General features: G+C 39.7%; 1 protein-coding gene across 9 annotated transcripts in view; it reads right to left on the bottom strand.

Annotated features, from left to right (window-relative positions):
• GOLGB1 (golgin B1) overlaps positions 1–6,714 on the bottom strand; it is an 86,908-nt gene extending 80,194 nt beyond the window's left edge. For 8 of the 9 annotated variants that reach the window (XM_059921016.1, XM_059921017.1, XM_059921018.1 and 5 more), the window contains exon 1: positions 6,592–6,713. The gene's annotated coding sequence lies outside the window, so the exon portion shown is untranslated. Of the gene's footprint in view, positions 1–6,591 lie in introns of all 9 variants that reach the window. The other variant, XM_059921025.1, reaches the window with a different exon arrangement.
• Between the last annotated feature and the right edge of the window lie 9,729 nt (positions 6,715–16,443).

The raw sequence follows: 16,443 nt of genomic DNA, 5'->3' as shown, positions 1-16,443 counted from the left end.
CAGGAAATTATGCTGAACGAAAAAGAAAAAGCCAATTCCAAAAGGTTACATGCTATATAATTCCACATTTACATAATATTTTGAAATGACAAAATTTTAGAAATGGAGGACAGATGAATGGTTACCAGTGCTTAGGGAGAAGCTGAAGGTGAGAGGGTAGGAGGTGGTTATAATTATAAAAAGGCAACACAAGGTATCCTTGTGGTGTTAGAATTGTTCAATATCTTAACTATGGTGGTGGATACAGGAACCTACACATAGGTGATAAAATTTTATAGAACTTAACATACACGTATACAAATAAAATTGGGGAATGTATTATCAGCATCCTGGTTGTGATATTATACAATAGTTTTCTAAAATGTTACCACTGAAGGAAACTGAACAACGCATACAAGGTATCTCTCTGTATTATTTATTAGAATTGTATGTGAATCCACAATTATCTCAATTTAAAAAAGAAAAAGATTAAACTAAATGTGATATCTTACGATAATACCGTGGAATAGAAAAAGGACATCAATGGAGAAATAAGTGAAATCCAAAGTATGGAGTTTAGTTAATAGTAATGCACCAGTGTTGATTTCTTAGTTTTGACAAATGCACTTTTCTACTGTAACATGCTAACATTAGAGAATACTGGGTGAGAGGTATACTGAATTCTGAACTATCTTTGCATATTTTCTATAGTAAATTTAAAATTGTTCCTAATGCTTTGTTTCTTAAAAAATTCAAAGAAATAAATAGTAAAGAAGGAATCAAGAGAAAGTGATAAATATTGCAGATAAGCAATGAGGATAATAGGACCCCCTGAAAAAGAAAAACAAAGCAAAGGTACAGAACAAACGCAAAAAACAAAAGCCAAGAGCACTTATCTGAAATTTTAAAAGATTTGAAGTTACATATTGAAAGAGGCCACCAGATACCTGAGAATATCAACAGAATGACCAACAAGACATTCTAGTAAAATTAATGGACTTAAAAAGAATTCTTTGAGGTTTAGGCTGAAATGTGACTTACAAGCAAAAAAAAAAAAAAAAAAAAAAGACTATGGTCAGACTTTTCAACAGCAATGTTTTTGCCAGAAAAAAAAATGGAGTTACAGATTTGAGATATTTAAGGAAAGAAAATGTGAGCTAAGGATTTTATTTTCAGCAAAAATGACCTTCAGATATAAAGAGCACACACAGAATGTTACCAACTTGCAAGAAAATTAATGAAAAATTTTCCCAGGAGCCTTTCCTAAGGCATCTATTAGAGAAAAAGCTTGAGATAACCAAAATGACTAAAGAAACATCATCATAAGGACTGATGTGAGCACTAAATATGTTATTCATAGAACTAAGGCTGGGATGGAGACAGCATAGTATTTAATGATTATATGCTCTGACAACATATAGGGCTCCAATTTTTAAAAATGGGGAAAATGTAAATAGCATATACAAAATAAAACTTATAAAAATTTTAACAACCCAAATTGGTGGCAGTCATTATCATTATTATTCCTTGACTATTATATGTGTCCTGTGGAATTAAATGAGCAATTATGGGCATAGTAATTCTATCATATAGTCATTATGAAAAAAGGAGATAGACATATAACACAAAAGAAATTAAGAACCCCAAAATAAAAACTAACCTTGAATTTGAATCAAAAGTACCAGTATGGGGCTTCCCTGGTGGCGCAGTGGTTGAGTCTGCCTGCCAATGCAGGGGACACAGGTTCGAGCCCTGGTCTGGGAGGATCCCATATGCCGCGGAGCAACTAGGCCCGTGAGCCACAATTACTGAGCCTGCGCGTCTGAAGCCTGTGCTCCGCAGCAAGAGAGGCCGCGATAGTGAGAGGCCTGCGCACCGCGATGAAGAGTGGCCCCCGCCCGCCACAACTAGAGAAAGCCCTCGCATAGAAACGAAGACCCAACACAGCCAAAAATAAATTAATTAATTAATTTTAAAAAAAAAAGTACCAGTATGAACCTACAAGGTATTTTATCTTAGTACATATATTTTCCTAGCTCTGTCCATTGAAAAACACTATGACAAACTGAGAAGCAATAAGTATTTCTAGTCTTGAAATACTATTCCCCAGTTTAAAAACAATTTTTTTTTAATAGGAGGGCTTCTTAGAGAAATGGCTGATTTCAATTCTGAAGCAGGAAATGGTACAAAATGAGCCTGAAACATTTTTTCATACAAAATAGCAAAGAAGCTATCAAAGACTAACATAGAGTCATGTCAAAAGGATCCAGGAGACAAACTGAAGAAGTTCCCACAGGCCAAAGGAACAACTGAGTTTCTAATAAGATTATGAATTAAATTGCAACAGATATTTAAATCCACCGAAAATATTTAAATTCACAAGTTCATAATAATAATAAACTGGTCATCATCTGAACTAAGTATCGTGAAAACTAGGTTAAGTACAAGGATTTATCTTGTCTTTTCTATTTGGACTTTGCCTTATGACTCCATGATGCAAGAGTGATTTCTATAGCTGTTGACATTAAAGGAATAACATGGAAGTGTAAAAGGATGGGCACCTCAGGCCCAGTTAGGGTCTTTAGGTAGCTCAGAGGTTGGGAACTTGAGGGCAAGAGAGCCACTAAGTAGCCATGCTTAAGCTAAACGAAGAAAGATGGATCTCTGCCTCTGAGAGGCTCACTGTAGGATAGAAATGGGCAAATGCATATATAAAAATTAGTAGGGCTTCCCTGGTGGCGCAGTGGTTGAGAATCTGCCTGCTAATGCAGGGGACACGGGTTCGAGCCCTGGTCTGGGAGGATCCCACATGCCGCGGAGCAACTGGGCCCATGAGCCACAACTACTGAGCCTGCGCGTCTGGAGCCTGTGCCCCGCAGCAGGAGGGGCCGCGATAGTGAGAGGCCCGCGCACTGCGATGAAGAGTGGTCCCCGCTTGCCGCAACTAGAGAAAGCCATCGCACGAAACGAAGACTCAACACAGCCAAATAAATAAATAAATAAATAAAGTAGCTATTAATTTAAAAAAAAATTAGTAAAGGGGAAAAGATATAGTAATAAATTCATGTAAGGAATATCTGTGACTACTGGACAAGCAATGCTCTTGCTGTTGTTTTATAAAGCACCAGAATCATGAATAGCAATTTGGAAAAAGAATAAAATAAAGAGCTTCATGCCAAGGTCAGGGTTCAATAAAACATTCAGGCAAATAAAACAATCCCTCAAAGTCAATGCTGGCCACACCTATAAATTCTGCCACAGGATCCCAACACTTCTGTGTTGAGGTGGCATTTAGAATTCCATGAGTCTTATTTTCTCAATATTCACTGCTAATTATTTTCAAAATATCTACTTGGTGTGGAGCATTATGCTAAGAACCACAAAAATATAAAAAGAAATATAAGGCATGCCCCAATCACAGAGAACCTAGTACAAAATGCATGGGAAAATAAAGTAACTGAAGACAGTGAGCACATGCCTATGACTACATGCATACGCACCATTTGCTTTGGAATTTAAATCACATTTTCCCACAGAAACAACAACATAGAAAATGGCTGTATTTCCAGATCACTCCTCAAACTCACTCAATGTATGTTTAGCTGAGCCTCAGTAGTTTTCCTTAATTCTAAGTGATCCTCAACCAGTTTGAGAAGCTGATAGGAAATGGTGCTATATAGCTGGGAAAAGCATATGCAATATTATGATATAATTTTACAATTAGAAAATGGAAAACTAGTTTTCATGACACAAAAAAACCTGTTTTTATTAAACAAATTTGGAAGTAAATGGTAGCTATAATTTATAAACACAGTACTATGTACTAAATATTACTCCAATTGCTTTATATATAATAACTTATTTATCCTCATCATTTTACTCATTTTATTTTTAAAACAACCCCAAGGAGGAGTTCTATCAATATCCCTAGTATTAAAGTGTGTAAGGCATAGGGAAGTTAAGTAATCTTCCCAGTCACAGAGCTCGACAAAGCTTCTTTACTGGTAGAGATTCAGAAGATAACCTATTTTCTGAGCAACCTCATCACCCAACATTCTTCACTGGGGCTGAAAATAGTGCTGGAGGCATGAGGGCACTTGTATACTTGCATATACTTACAGTTATATAACCACTAGACTAAAATGAAATGACTCACAGTAGTAGGGCTCTAAAGAATTCCGTATTGTTTATACCATAGATAGGCTCATGCAAGGGAACAAAGGATATTTGCACATGGATATTCACTACAGCAGTGGTTTTTGTTTGTTTGTTTTTAAGAGAGTTTATTTTTACTTTTGAAAATTTTTGGCCTCGAGGCATGCAGGATCTTAGTTCCTGGACCAGGGATCAAACCTGTGCCCCCTGCAGTCGAAGCACAGAGTCTTAACCACTGGACTGCCGGGGAAGTCACTACAGCAGTGTTTGTGATGACTAATGACTGAAAACAATATCAATGTCCATCAATAGGGGACAGGCTAAATACATTTTGATATTTCTACAGGGGAATGCTGTACAGCCTTTTAAAAGAATGGGGTAGTTTTATACTTATGGATATGGAAAAAATACCTTATAGTATAAAGTGGAAAAAAAAAGGTGTAGAATAGCAGGTATATTATGATTCAACTTGTTTGAGAGAGAAAAGGAGAGGGATATATATTATACATGTGCTCGAATATAATCAGAAATTTTCTTAAGAATAAACATTATTTACAGTGCTTACTTCTGGGAAATAGGGAATGTGGAAAAGGATCAGTACATAGAGGAGAAAGAGATTTTTGTTTTTATATTATATCCTTTTGTATTGAATTTACTTTTACCAAAAGCACATATTGCTGATTTTAAATTAGCTTAATTAAAAATGGAGTATTGTAGAGCTTAACATCCTTTCATATAGTGGTTCCTAACAATATACTAGAAGGTAATGATCAGTGGTGAGATGTGTTCCAAATAATTTATTTCTAATATAGTTAAGCTAGAGAAGTTTATGAATGATTTTTTATAAACAAGAATAAAATCAACATCCTTTTAATTAATCCACTAATGTAACGGGGAAAAAAAGAGAGACTTTAATATTCAAGCAGAGGGAAAAGAGAATTATATCCTAAGGATGATTATTTTTAGAAGAGGCTGCATCTCAGAGGAATGGAGGTCCTCAAAAATAATAAAATAATAATAATAAATTAAAATAAAATAAAAAGGATTCCCCCAATCTGGAAGTCCTCAGAGATGCAAACACCTTTCTAAAAAAATAAGGAAACATCTTTATGTGATCCCCAGATTGGGTTGGGAGTGTGCCAGAAAATGGGCAAGAATTTGTTTTCATCCTTTTAAATATGTATGTTTTTGTATATTTTATAAGTAATATATTTACAGTGTTATTCATACATTATTTATAATTAAATATACAGTATTTAGAGGATGGTTGCTCAAAAAAAAAGTTTTACTGATAGGGCAAGCAATTAAAAATGTTTGGAAACTACTGATGTAGTCCAACAAATTTAATGCAGTGAAGAGGAAAGCATTAAATGGCCATTCCATGGTCAAAGGATGAAAAATAAAAGCTGTGAAACAGTCAGTGTACAACGTCTGCAATTTTTTGACCATTCACAATCATTCTGACCATCCACATTTAATTACTTCATTCTTCTGAAAAGGCCTCCAGCCTTTCTGCGGGGAGTTCTCCACTGCCATCTTGCACAGAACTGTGAGAGTCTTTAAAAGCTCAGAAAGCTTCCAACTACCTCCAAAAGTGAAAGTACTTATCCAGTGATTTTTATATATCTCTGCCCCACTCTTAAACTGTCCTCTCCCCACAGACCACCTGGAACTCTTTGCGTAAGTCAGACAAATATATTCCTCATTTGTCGAGGGGCTCATCCTCTGCTTCACACTCCTACGCACCACTCCTGTTACGCAGAATAAACATCCTCCACACCACCAAATCAAGTTCTTTTTCCTCCAGAACTCTATTCAGGGTTCCCATTCCTCTAACTGCCTGACCACCTCTGATTCCTGGGACTTTAGTGTTGATGGGATCGCAAGGATCTTCCCTCTCTCCCAATCTCTCCAGCAAATCATTAGCAGGATCATTCGTCAGGCCCTCGTTTGAGTTACTGTCGCCAATGTTTCTGCGATCTCTGCCCTCAAGACTTTCGGTTTGTCTGGGTCCCGCCTCCCCTTCCCGACACTAAGTTTGTTTAGGGCCTCAGCGCAGGGGTCTGGCAGGTTCTCTCCGACGTCAGCTGTTTCGTACACAGGTCAGCCTGAGCAGGCCGCTCAGGGAACAAGGCCGTCCTGACAGGACCGACCGGAGCGCCTTTCTCCGTCGCTCCCGGAGGAAAAACGTCCTGGGGATGGGGTAGACAGCGCATATGTGCCTAGAGGCCACACAGGGCGACCCCGAAGCCATCTGGCGGGGCCAGCTGGCGTGTGGACGATTAGAACTAGGCCTGGTAGGTGAAGGGAGGCGGACTGAACGGCCGGATCCGGGACTGAATCAGGATGGGGAGAGAACCCGAGTGTGGCTGCTTTGGCAGCCCCGCGGGCCCTGTGGCGGGGGTGACCGTTACAAGGCTCAAGGAGGCGAAGAGTTGGGGCGCGTCCCCCACTCACCTGGAAGAGGCTGTCGCCGGAGGCTCCAGCTGCCCCCCTCCCAAATTTAAGCCACGTCAGCTCGGGAATCCCGTACGCGACACCTACCGCTGCAGCGCCCCGCCAAGGGACTCAACCACTGGCAGTTGGGACGGAAAACGGGATTAGGCTATGGACCAATCAGGACTATCAGCAGAGCGTTACCAGGGAGACCAGGCACGCCTTGTTTGTAACTAACCCATCAACAATGACAGAGACCAATCAACGTCGGGAAGTGCTTCGCTTCCTCAAAGAAACAGCCAATAGACTCTAAAGAGTGGAGGAGGGGCGGAGTCAGACGGGAGCAAGTGTTCCGGAAGAAAATCTAAGGAAGAGCCGGAAATGCCGGGAGGGCGGGCGTTCTGGTAAGGTCAGGTGTTGATGGGACGGCCGATTTCTTCTCATTCCTCCGCGGGGTTGGCGGTGCCTGACCCGGGTTAGGGCTTGGGCTTTTGGTGAGACACTGCACCCCGGGAAACCAGCTGCCGTTAGGATTGTTGAATGAGCTGTGAAGGGAGTGGGGATGTGGGTTTTGCTCTTAGAGTCAAAATATTAGAGCCAGAAGGTAGGTGGTCTAATATGACTTTTTCATTTTACTGATGAAAAATGAGAACCAGTTTAAAGTGACTTGTCCAAAGACAAACAGCGACTTACTGATGGAACTCGGACAAGAACCTGGCATCTGTATGAAAGGATCAGAGATGTTTTTAAGGACATGAATGAGAGAGAATAGTGAATACTAGGAAATGCCTTTTAGGAAGTGGGGCTTGAACTGGCCCTTAAACAGAGGTTGAGGGTTTGAGGGCTTGGGTCCTGGAATGGGAGTCAGTTAGGCGCTCCAGTAATAGTCACAGAAAACATGCTTGCTCTCCTTAAGCCCCTAAGGAAAGGGGGAAAGTAGCCAGTTCCTGTGATTTAAGGCACTCTCTTGACGATGAGTATTATTTGAATTTATTGAGTCTTACTGTGTACCAGGCACTCAGCCCACTATATGCATCCTCACCCTAGTGCTTACATAACCCTTTGAGGTTCGAACATCAGTAAGGCCTTTGCTGGCTACCCATCTAAAATTGTAGTCCCCTGTAATCACTGTGTACTGTTCTTAGACCTGGAGATATAGCTAAGATCAAGAAACAAAAGTTCCTGCCCTTTTGAAAATAATAATTTAGTGAGGAGAGAGAAAATAAACAGTTGGCCCTTGAACAACACAAGTGTGAATTGCACGGGTCCACTTATACACTGATTTTTTTTCAGTAATAAATACTACACTGTCTGGCCTGGTTGAACCCATGAACAGAACCACCTGTAAGGAAGAAACACGTATAGGGAGAACCAACTCCCTAATTTATTCTGGGGTTTACGACTACAGAGGGTCAGTGCTCCTAATTCCCACGTTGTTCAAGGGTCAACTGTAATATGGTAGATGGCAAAATGCTTAGGAAAAATGCAAGCAGAGATGGGGTATAGTGGGTGCAGGGGACTGCAATTTTAGAAAAACTGAGACCAGGCATGCTGGCTTTTGCTTCATTCTCTTGTACTTCTTAAAACTTGGAATGTAAAGGGCAGCCCTTCCAGGGCCCAACATGAGCCAGGGCTTGCAGGGCTTATTCTGCAGGCTCTCCAAGAGATTTTATTTGAGGTCAGTGAGCAAGGGAATGTTGCTGTATATCAACTGCAGCTGTTGAGGGTTGAGGCACCCAGCTGACTGCATCAACAGCTGAAATTGCTCCCTGATGATGTGCAGACCTTTCATGTAGCTGGTCTCTGTGAGTTATATTTAAATACAGTCATTAAATAAAATCCTCACTAATCAGGATTCCCTAGTGGTAAAGAAGTCTAACTTATGAGATCTGGATTTTGTATGAAAGTATCTGTGTATACTTACCCACAGAGGTCTGGGTCTTTATCTATATTCCCCTAGGTCAGCAAAAATCCCAGAAGGATCCAGAGTGTACCAAATACCCAATACTCAAAGCCTAAGAAAAGACTGTTCTGAAATCCCTAGCCCTCATAAGTAGTAAGTCATGGGAAGTCATAGGTCACTATCATAAGTCACTGTCTCCTCTGGAAGTGCAGAGATGCCTGTGCATACTTTGGTGCCCATTTCTTGACTAGGGCCTGCCTACAGAATGCAGCCACAGTAGACGGGAACTGGTGTCCCACTTATGTTGAGGACAGAGGGACTGCCGTTGTGTGAATTGTTTGGGCTTTGTTCTGGTGTCCCAAGGAGGCCAATATGACATGGGGTAGATTTCAGGCCATTTGTCTCCATGTCGCAGTTGGTAGTCATCCTTCATACCAATTAACTCCTAGAAACAGATGCCAGAGGAAGCTCTCTACAGGAATTGGGACTTTTGTTCTCCTGACTTTCCTCCTGGGAATGTCGGCACTCCTGATTAAGCACTAGACCCATGGAGAGACTGAGCTGACGTTAGGAAAACTGAGACCAGGCCTGATGACTTCCAGCTTCCTGTACTCCTTAAAACTTGAAATGTACAGCAACCCTGGATGTGTTTTTTTCCAGCCCAGCTCCAGTTTTTGCTCTCCATGGGTCCCTGTAGATAGTCTCTCTTTGATGATGGAAGAGATTAGGATTTGGGGGCTCTTCTGTCTGTGGAGCTGCAGGTGTCTCCTTGCCTCCTGCTGGATGAACTTTGGGATGGGGACCAAGGATGGCAGGTTGTTTCTTGAGAAGGCTATAAGTGTGGAATGAGTAGATGTCCTGATTCAGGCTTCTCAGAGGCATCAGAGATGCCTGAGGGATACAGAAACTTGCTGATTTATGCTCTTATCTTGCTATTAAGGCCCTGGTACCTGTCTTTCAGCTCTTGCTGAGCATCCTCAAGCAGCAGCGGTTTTGCCCAAAGGTGGGCAGGGCTAAGCAGAAACCCTGGCACATGGGAGAACAGGAGAACTGAAGAGGCCAGACATCGTTGCCTGGAAGATGGCAAGAGTTGTCTCCCAGCTCTTGCTAGGATCTGCTCCTCTGACAGCTGAAGAAGAAACCACTGTTAAAACTCCCCCTGTGTCTTCAGGGGCTAGAGATGCTATAACTGTTTGACTCAAAGGCCTGGAATAATCCAGGCTCCAGGAGAATTGATTGAGGCCTCTTCTAACTTCAAGAGTCTTCCCCCACAGAATCAGCAGGCTCTGGATACTTCATGGAACATGTAGAGCCAGGCAGAAAATCTTGGAAGCCCTGGTAGGCAAAGGGTGGGAATGGCTGAAACAAGTGGAAGTATTCTCTATAGGGGATGAAGCCACGGTAGTTTGTAGAGGAGAAGCAACATTTATGCCACAAGAACTCAGTTACTATTTCTATATGAATTGTTACTGAGCATTTACAATATGTGAGGAAGTCATATGGGGAGCAGTGGTGACTTTCTCATCCTGAGGCACCTAGAGCCAAGGGCATGAGGAACCTGAAATCAAAGAGAAGAAAATTCCTAAGAGATGTAACCATACAGCTCTTATTCAGCATTGATTCAACAAATACTTACTAAGCACAGACCATACGTCAGGCACTTTATGTGGCTTATTTTTTATCTGGGATCTAAGAATAAATCTCGGTCCTTTAAGCAGGCTTTGTGATGGAGACTTCTCTAGCCCATCAATTTGAAGAATGTTCTTATCATGTATCTTAGCGGATGTGGTAGGCCCCTTTTTTGGAGAACTCCCAAGTACTATAAAAGTCCCTCAGGATACAACTATATTTAATGATTAATATACTACCACAAAGAGGTCACTAGAACTCAAGTTACATATCAAGTTGACATCTCTGATATGCTTCATAGGTACTTTCAAGGACTGTATCACTAAAGCCTACCCTCATCAATATTCCTAGTCTAGAATATCACCAAGACTAACAAAGTTACCCCACTACTGCTGATATAACTAATAAATTTGCATGTAGAGCAGATATTGTGAGAATGTCTGTAGACCTCCTAAACATCTCTAAATTGTCCTAGGTGTGTCCTGCTCAATGAACTCTCCTTGATCTTTATTAGAAGATTTCTTTAACAATTAAGAGATTTTCTGCATTTATTACTGTAGAGCTCTACGCATGCTGTTTAGGAAGGTGTATTCAACCTAGAGTCAAAACTAAGATATTAATAGGTTTTGTATAACCAGCAGTTAACAGTCTCTCTTCTGACCTCTGAAGGAAGTGCAGCCCTAGCCTTTCTCTCCTGCTTCATTCCTCTCAGCCTTCAAGATTACCAACCTTCTAATGTCCTTGCCTTACACACATTTTAATTAGGCTGACAGGCACAAGAAATACAGGCTGATTAACATGAGTGAAAGATTTGGCTGCATAATTTATAGACCCAGTAATAAGACACCTTTTAGGACTCTTGTAGGGACACAGGTGTTGAGTCTCTGCTCCCTTGGAGACTCTTTTCCAATAAGATACATGACTTCTTTATGCCTGTGTGGTGCTGAGGGTTGCACATTCTAGAGACAGCCATCGAGGACCTTGCCTCAACTCGCTCTCTCTTTTTTTTTTTAATATTTATTTATTTGGCTACACCAGGTCTTAGTTGCAGCACACGGGATCTTCGTTGTGGTGTGCAAGATCTTTAGTTGCAGCATGCAGGATCTTTTAGTTGTGGCATGCGAGATTTAGTTCCCTGACCAGGAATTGAGCCCAGGCCCCCTGCATTGGGAGGATGGAGTCTTAACCACTGGATCACCAAGAAAGTCCCTCAACTCTCTTGTCTTCTCTATGTCTTATGGGCATCCTATGAAGCCAATTTATTCATTCCATATTTATTACTTTAACTTGATTTATTTTTTTAATCTTTCTATTCTGCCTATTAGATATTTTTTTGAGTGTATTACATGAGAATTCAAAGCACTTAAAATTGCTTGGGTCTCTTAATGGGAGGGCAAGACCACTTTTCCATGTGTGCTAGCCAAATCTGCACTCAACAAATAGTTACCAAATGCCTTCTTCATAATATATTGGTTCAATAGGTATACTATTTTTTCATTCCCTCTTCATGGAACACTCCCCTTCTACTCCTTGAGCTGCTCAATTCATTCTTTTTTTTTTTTAATTAATTAATTAATTTATTTATTTTTGGCTGTGTTGGGTCTTCGTTTCTGTGCGACGGCTTTCTCTAGTTGCGGCAAGCGGGGGCCACTCTTCATCATGGTGCGCGGGCCTCTCAGTATCGCGGCCTCTCTTGTTGCGGAGCACAGGCTCCAGACGTGCAGGCTCAGTAATTGTGGCTCACGGGCCCAGCCGCTCCGCGGCATGTGGGATCTTCCCAGACCAGGGCCCGAACCCGTGTCCCCTGCACTTGCAGGCAGACTCTCAACCACTGCGCCACCCGGGAAGCCCCATTCTTTTTTTTTTTTAATCATAAAATTCTTTATTTTTTTTCTATCCACTTTATATTTTATTTTCTATATTTAAAATTTTTTAAATTTTATATTGGAGTATAGCTAATTAACAATATTGTGATAGTTTCAGGTACACAGCGAAGCAACTCAGCCATACATATACATGTATACATTCTCCCCCAAACTCCCCTCCCATCCAGGCTGCCACATAACATTGAGCAGAGTTTCCTGTGCTATACAGTAGGTCCTTGTTGGTTATCCATTTTAAATATAGCGGTGTGTACATGTCGATCCCAAACTCCCTAACTATCCCTTCCCCCCACCCTTCCCCCCGGTAACCTTAAGTTGTTCTCTAGGTCAGTGAGTCTGTTTCTATTTTCTAAATAAGTTCACTTGTATCATATCTTTTTAGGTTCCACATATAAGGGATATCGTATGATATTTCTCTTTCTCTATCTGACTTACTTCACTCAGTATGGCAATCTCTAGGTCCATTCATGTTGCTGCAGATGGCATTATTTCATTCTTTTTAATGGCTGAGTAATATTCCATTGTATATATGTACCACATCCTCTTTATCCATTCCTCTGTCAATGGACATTTAGGTTGCTTCCATGTCTTGGCTATTGTAAACAGTGCTGCAATGAACATTGGGGTGCATGTATCCTTTCAGACCATTTTTCTCTGGATATATGCCCGGGAGTGGGATTGCAGGGTCATATGGTAGCTCTGTTTTTAGTTTTTTAATGAACTATTCTCCATACTGTTCTCCAAAGTGGCTGTACCAATTTACATTCCCACCAACAGTGTAAGAGGGGTCCCTTCTCTTCAAACCCTCTCCAGCATTTACTGTTTGTGGATTTTTTGATGATAGCCATTTTGACTGGTGTGAGGTGATATCATAGTTATTGCATTTCTCTAATAATTAGTGATGTTGAACATCTTTTCATGTGCCTCTTGGCCATCTGTATGTCTTCTTTGGAGAAATGTCTACTTAGGTCTTCTGCCCATTTTTTGATTGGGTTGTTTGTTTTGAGGATATTAAGCCTCATGAACTGTTTGTAAATTTTGGAGTCTAATCCCTTGTCAGTCACATCATTTGCAAGTATTTTCTCCCACTCCGTGGGTTGTCTTGTCATTTTGTTTATGGTTTCCTTTGCTGTGCAAAAGCTTTTGAGTTTAATTATGTCCCATTTGTTTATTTTTGTTTTTATTTCCATTATTCTGGGGGACAAATCGAAAAAAATATTGCTGCGATTTATGTCAGAGAGTGTTCTGCCTATGTTTTCCTCTAGGAGTTTTATAGTGTCTGGTCTCACATTTAGGTCTTTAATCCATTTTGGGCTTATTTTTGTGCATGGTGTTAAAGAATTATCTATTTTCATTTTTTTAGTGTAGCTGTCCAGTTTTCCCAGCTCCATTTGTTGAAGAGACTGTCTTTCCACCTTTGTGTAGTCTTGCCTCCATTGTCATAGATTAATTGACCATAGGTGTGTGGGTTTATTTCTGGGCTTTCTATCCTGTTCCATTGATCTATATGTCTATTTTTGTGCCAGTACCATACTGTTTTGACAACTGTAGCTTTGTAGTATAGTCTGAGGTCAGGGAGTCTGATTCCTCCAGCTCCGTTTTTCTTTCTCAAGGTTGCTTTGGCTATTCGGGGTCTTTTGTGTCTCCATACAAATTTTATGATTTTTTGTTCTACTTCTGTGAAAAATGCCATTGGTAATTTGATAGGAATTGCATTGAATCTGTAGATTGCCTTGGGTAGTATACTCATTTTGACAATATTGATTCTTCCAATCCAAGAACATGGTATATCTTTCCATCTGTTTGTGTCTTCTTTGATTTCTTTCATCAGTGTCTTATAGTTTTCAGGGTACAGGTTTTTTGTCTCCTTAGGTAGGTTTATTCCTACGTATTTTACTCTTTTTGATGCGATGGTAAATGAGATTGTTTCTTGAATTTCTCTTTCTGATCTTTCATTGTTAGTGTATAGAAATGCAACAGATTTCTGTTTATTAATTTTGTAACCTGCAACTTTACCAAATTCATTGATGAGCTCTAGTAGTTTTCTGGTAGCATCTTTAGGATTTTCTATGTATAGTATCATGTCATCTGCAAACAGTGACAGTTTAACGTCTTCTTTTCCAGTTTGGATTCCTTTTTCTTCTCTGATTGCCATAGCTAGGACTTCCAAAACTATGTTGAATAAAAGCGGCAAGAGTGGACATTCTTGTCTTCTTCCTGATCTTAGAGGAAATGCTTTCAGCTTTTCACCATTGAGTATGATGTTAGCTGTAGGTTTGTTGTATATGGCCTTTATTAGGTTTAGGTATATTCCCTCTATGCCCACTTTCTGGAGAGTTTTTATCATAAATCGGTGCTGGATTTTGTCAAAAGCTTTTCTGCATCTATTGAGATGATCATATGGTTTTTATTCTTCAATTTGTTGATGTGGGGTATCACACTGATTAATTTGTGGATATTGAAAAATCCTTAGATCCCTGGGATAAATCCCACTTGATCATGGTGTATGATCCTTTAAATGTATTGTTGGATTCACTTTGTTAGTACTTTGTTGAGAATTTTTGCGTCTGTGTTCATCAGTGATATTGGCCTGTAATTTTCTTTTTTTTTGTGGTATCTTTGTCTGGTTTTGGTATCAGGGTGATGGTGGCCTCATAGAATGAGTTTGGGAGTGTTCCTCCCTCTGCTATATTTTGGAAGAGTGTGAGAAGGATAGGTGTTATCTCTTCTCTAAATGTTTGATAGAATTTGCCTCTGAAGCCATCAGGTCCTGGACCTTTGTTTGTTGGGAGTTTTTTAATCACAGTTTCAATTTCAGTGCTTGTGATTAGTCTGTTCATATTTTCTATTTCTTCCAGCTTCAGTCTTGGGAGACTGTACCTTTCTAAAAATTTGTCCATTTCTTCCAGGTTGTCATTTTATTGGCATATAGTTGCTTGTAGTAGTCTTTTATGATCCTTTGTATTTCTGCAGTGTCAGTTGTAACTTCTCCTTTCTCATTTCTAATTTTATTGATTTGAGTCCTTGCCCTTTTTTTCTTGATGATTCTGGCTAAATGTTTATCAATTTTGTTTGTCTTTTCAAAGAAGCAGCTTTTACTTTCATTGGTCTTTGCTATTGTTTTCTTTGTCTCTATTTCATTTATTTCTGCTCTGATCTTTATGATTTCTTTCCTTCTACTAACTTTGGGGTTTGTTCTTCTTTCTCTAGTTTGTTTAGGTGTAAGCTTAGGTTGTTTATTTGAGATTTTTCTTGTTTCCTGAGGTAAGATTTTATTGCTATAAACATCCCTCTTAGAACTGCTTTTGCTGCATCCCATAAGTTTTGGATCATTGTGCTTTCATTTTCATTTGTCTCTAGGTATTTTTTAATTTCTTCAGTGATCCATTGGTTGTTTAGTAGCATATTGTTTAGCCTCCACGTGTTTGTGTTTTTTATAGTTTTTTTCCTTGTAGTTTATTTCTAATCTCATAGTGTTGTGATCGGAAGAAATGCTTGATATGATTTCAGTTTTCTTAAATTTACCGAGGTTCGTCTTGTGGCCCAGCATATGGTCAATCCTGGAGAATGTTCCGTGTGCACTTAAGAAGAATGTGTATTCTGCTGCTTTTGGATGGAATGTTCTATCAATTAAGTCCCTCTGGTCTAATGTGTCACCTAAGGCCTATGTTTCCTTATTGATTTTCTGTCTGGATGATCTTTCCATTGATGAAACTGGCTTCTTAAAGTCCCCCACTATTATTGTGTTACTGTCGATTTCTCCCTTTATGGCTGTTAGTATCTGCCTTATATATTTAGGTGCTCCTATGTTGAGTACATATATATTTATAATTGTTATGTCTTCTTCTTGGATTGATCCCTTGATCATTATGTAGTTTCCTTCTTTGTTTTTTATAACAGTCTTTATTTTAAAGTCTATTTTGTCTTATATGAGTATTGCTACTCCAGCTTTCTTTTGATTTCCATTTGTGTGGAATACCTTCTTCCATCCCCTCACTTTCAGCCTGTATGTGTCCCTGTATGAGGTGGGTCTGTTTTAGACAGCGTATATATGGGTCTTGTTTTTGTATCCACTCAGCCAGTCTGTGTCTTTTGGTTGGTGCATTTAATCCATTTACATTTAAGGTAATTATCAATATATGTATTCCTATGGCCATTTTCTTAATTGTTTTGTGTTTGTTTTTGTAGGTCTTTTTTCTTCCCTTCCTCTTGTTCTCTTCTCTTGTAGTCTGATGAACATCTGTAGTGTTGTGTTTGGGTTGCTTTTTCTTTTTCATGTGTGTATCTATTGTAGTTTTTGGGTTTGCTGTTTCCATGAGGTTTTGCTATAGCAGTGTATATATGTACAAGGTTTTTTTTAGTTGCTAGTCTCTTTCCCACCTAGAGGAGTTCCTTTAGCACTTGTTGCAAAGCTGGTCTGGTGGTGCTGAATTCTCTTAGCTTTTGCTTTCTGTAAAG

This window comes from Balaenoptera ricei, chromosome 4 (genome assembly GCF_028023285.1).
Source record: "Balaenoptera ricei isolate mBalRic1 chromosome 4, mBalRic1.hap2, whole genome shotgun sequence".
Taxonomy (NCBI): Eukaryota; Metazoa; Chordata; class Mammalia; order Artiodactyla; family Balaenopteridae; genus Balaenoptera; species Balaenoptera ricei.
Note: the sequence above shows the minus strand (reverse complement) of the source record. Positions and strands in the feature narration are given on the sequence as shown.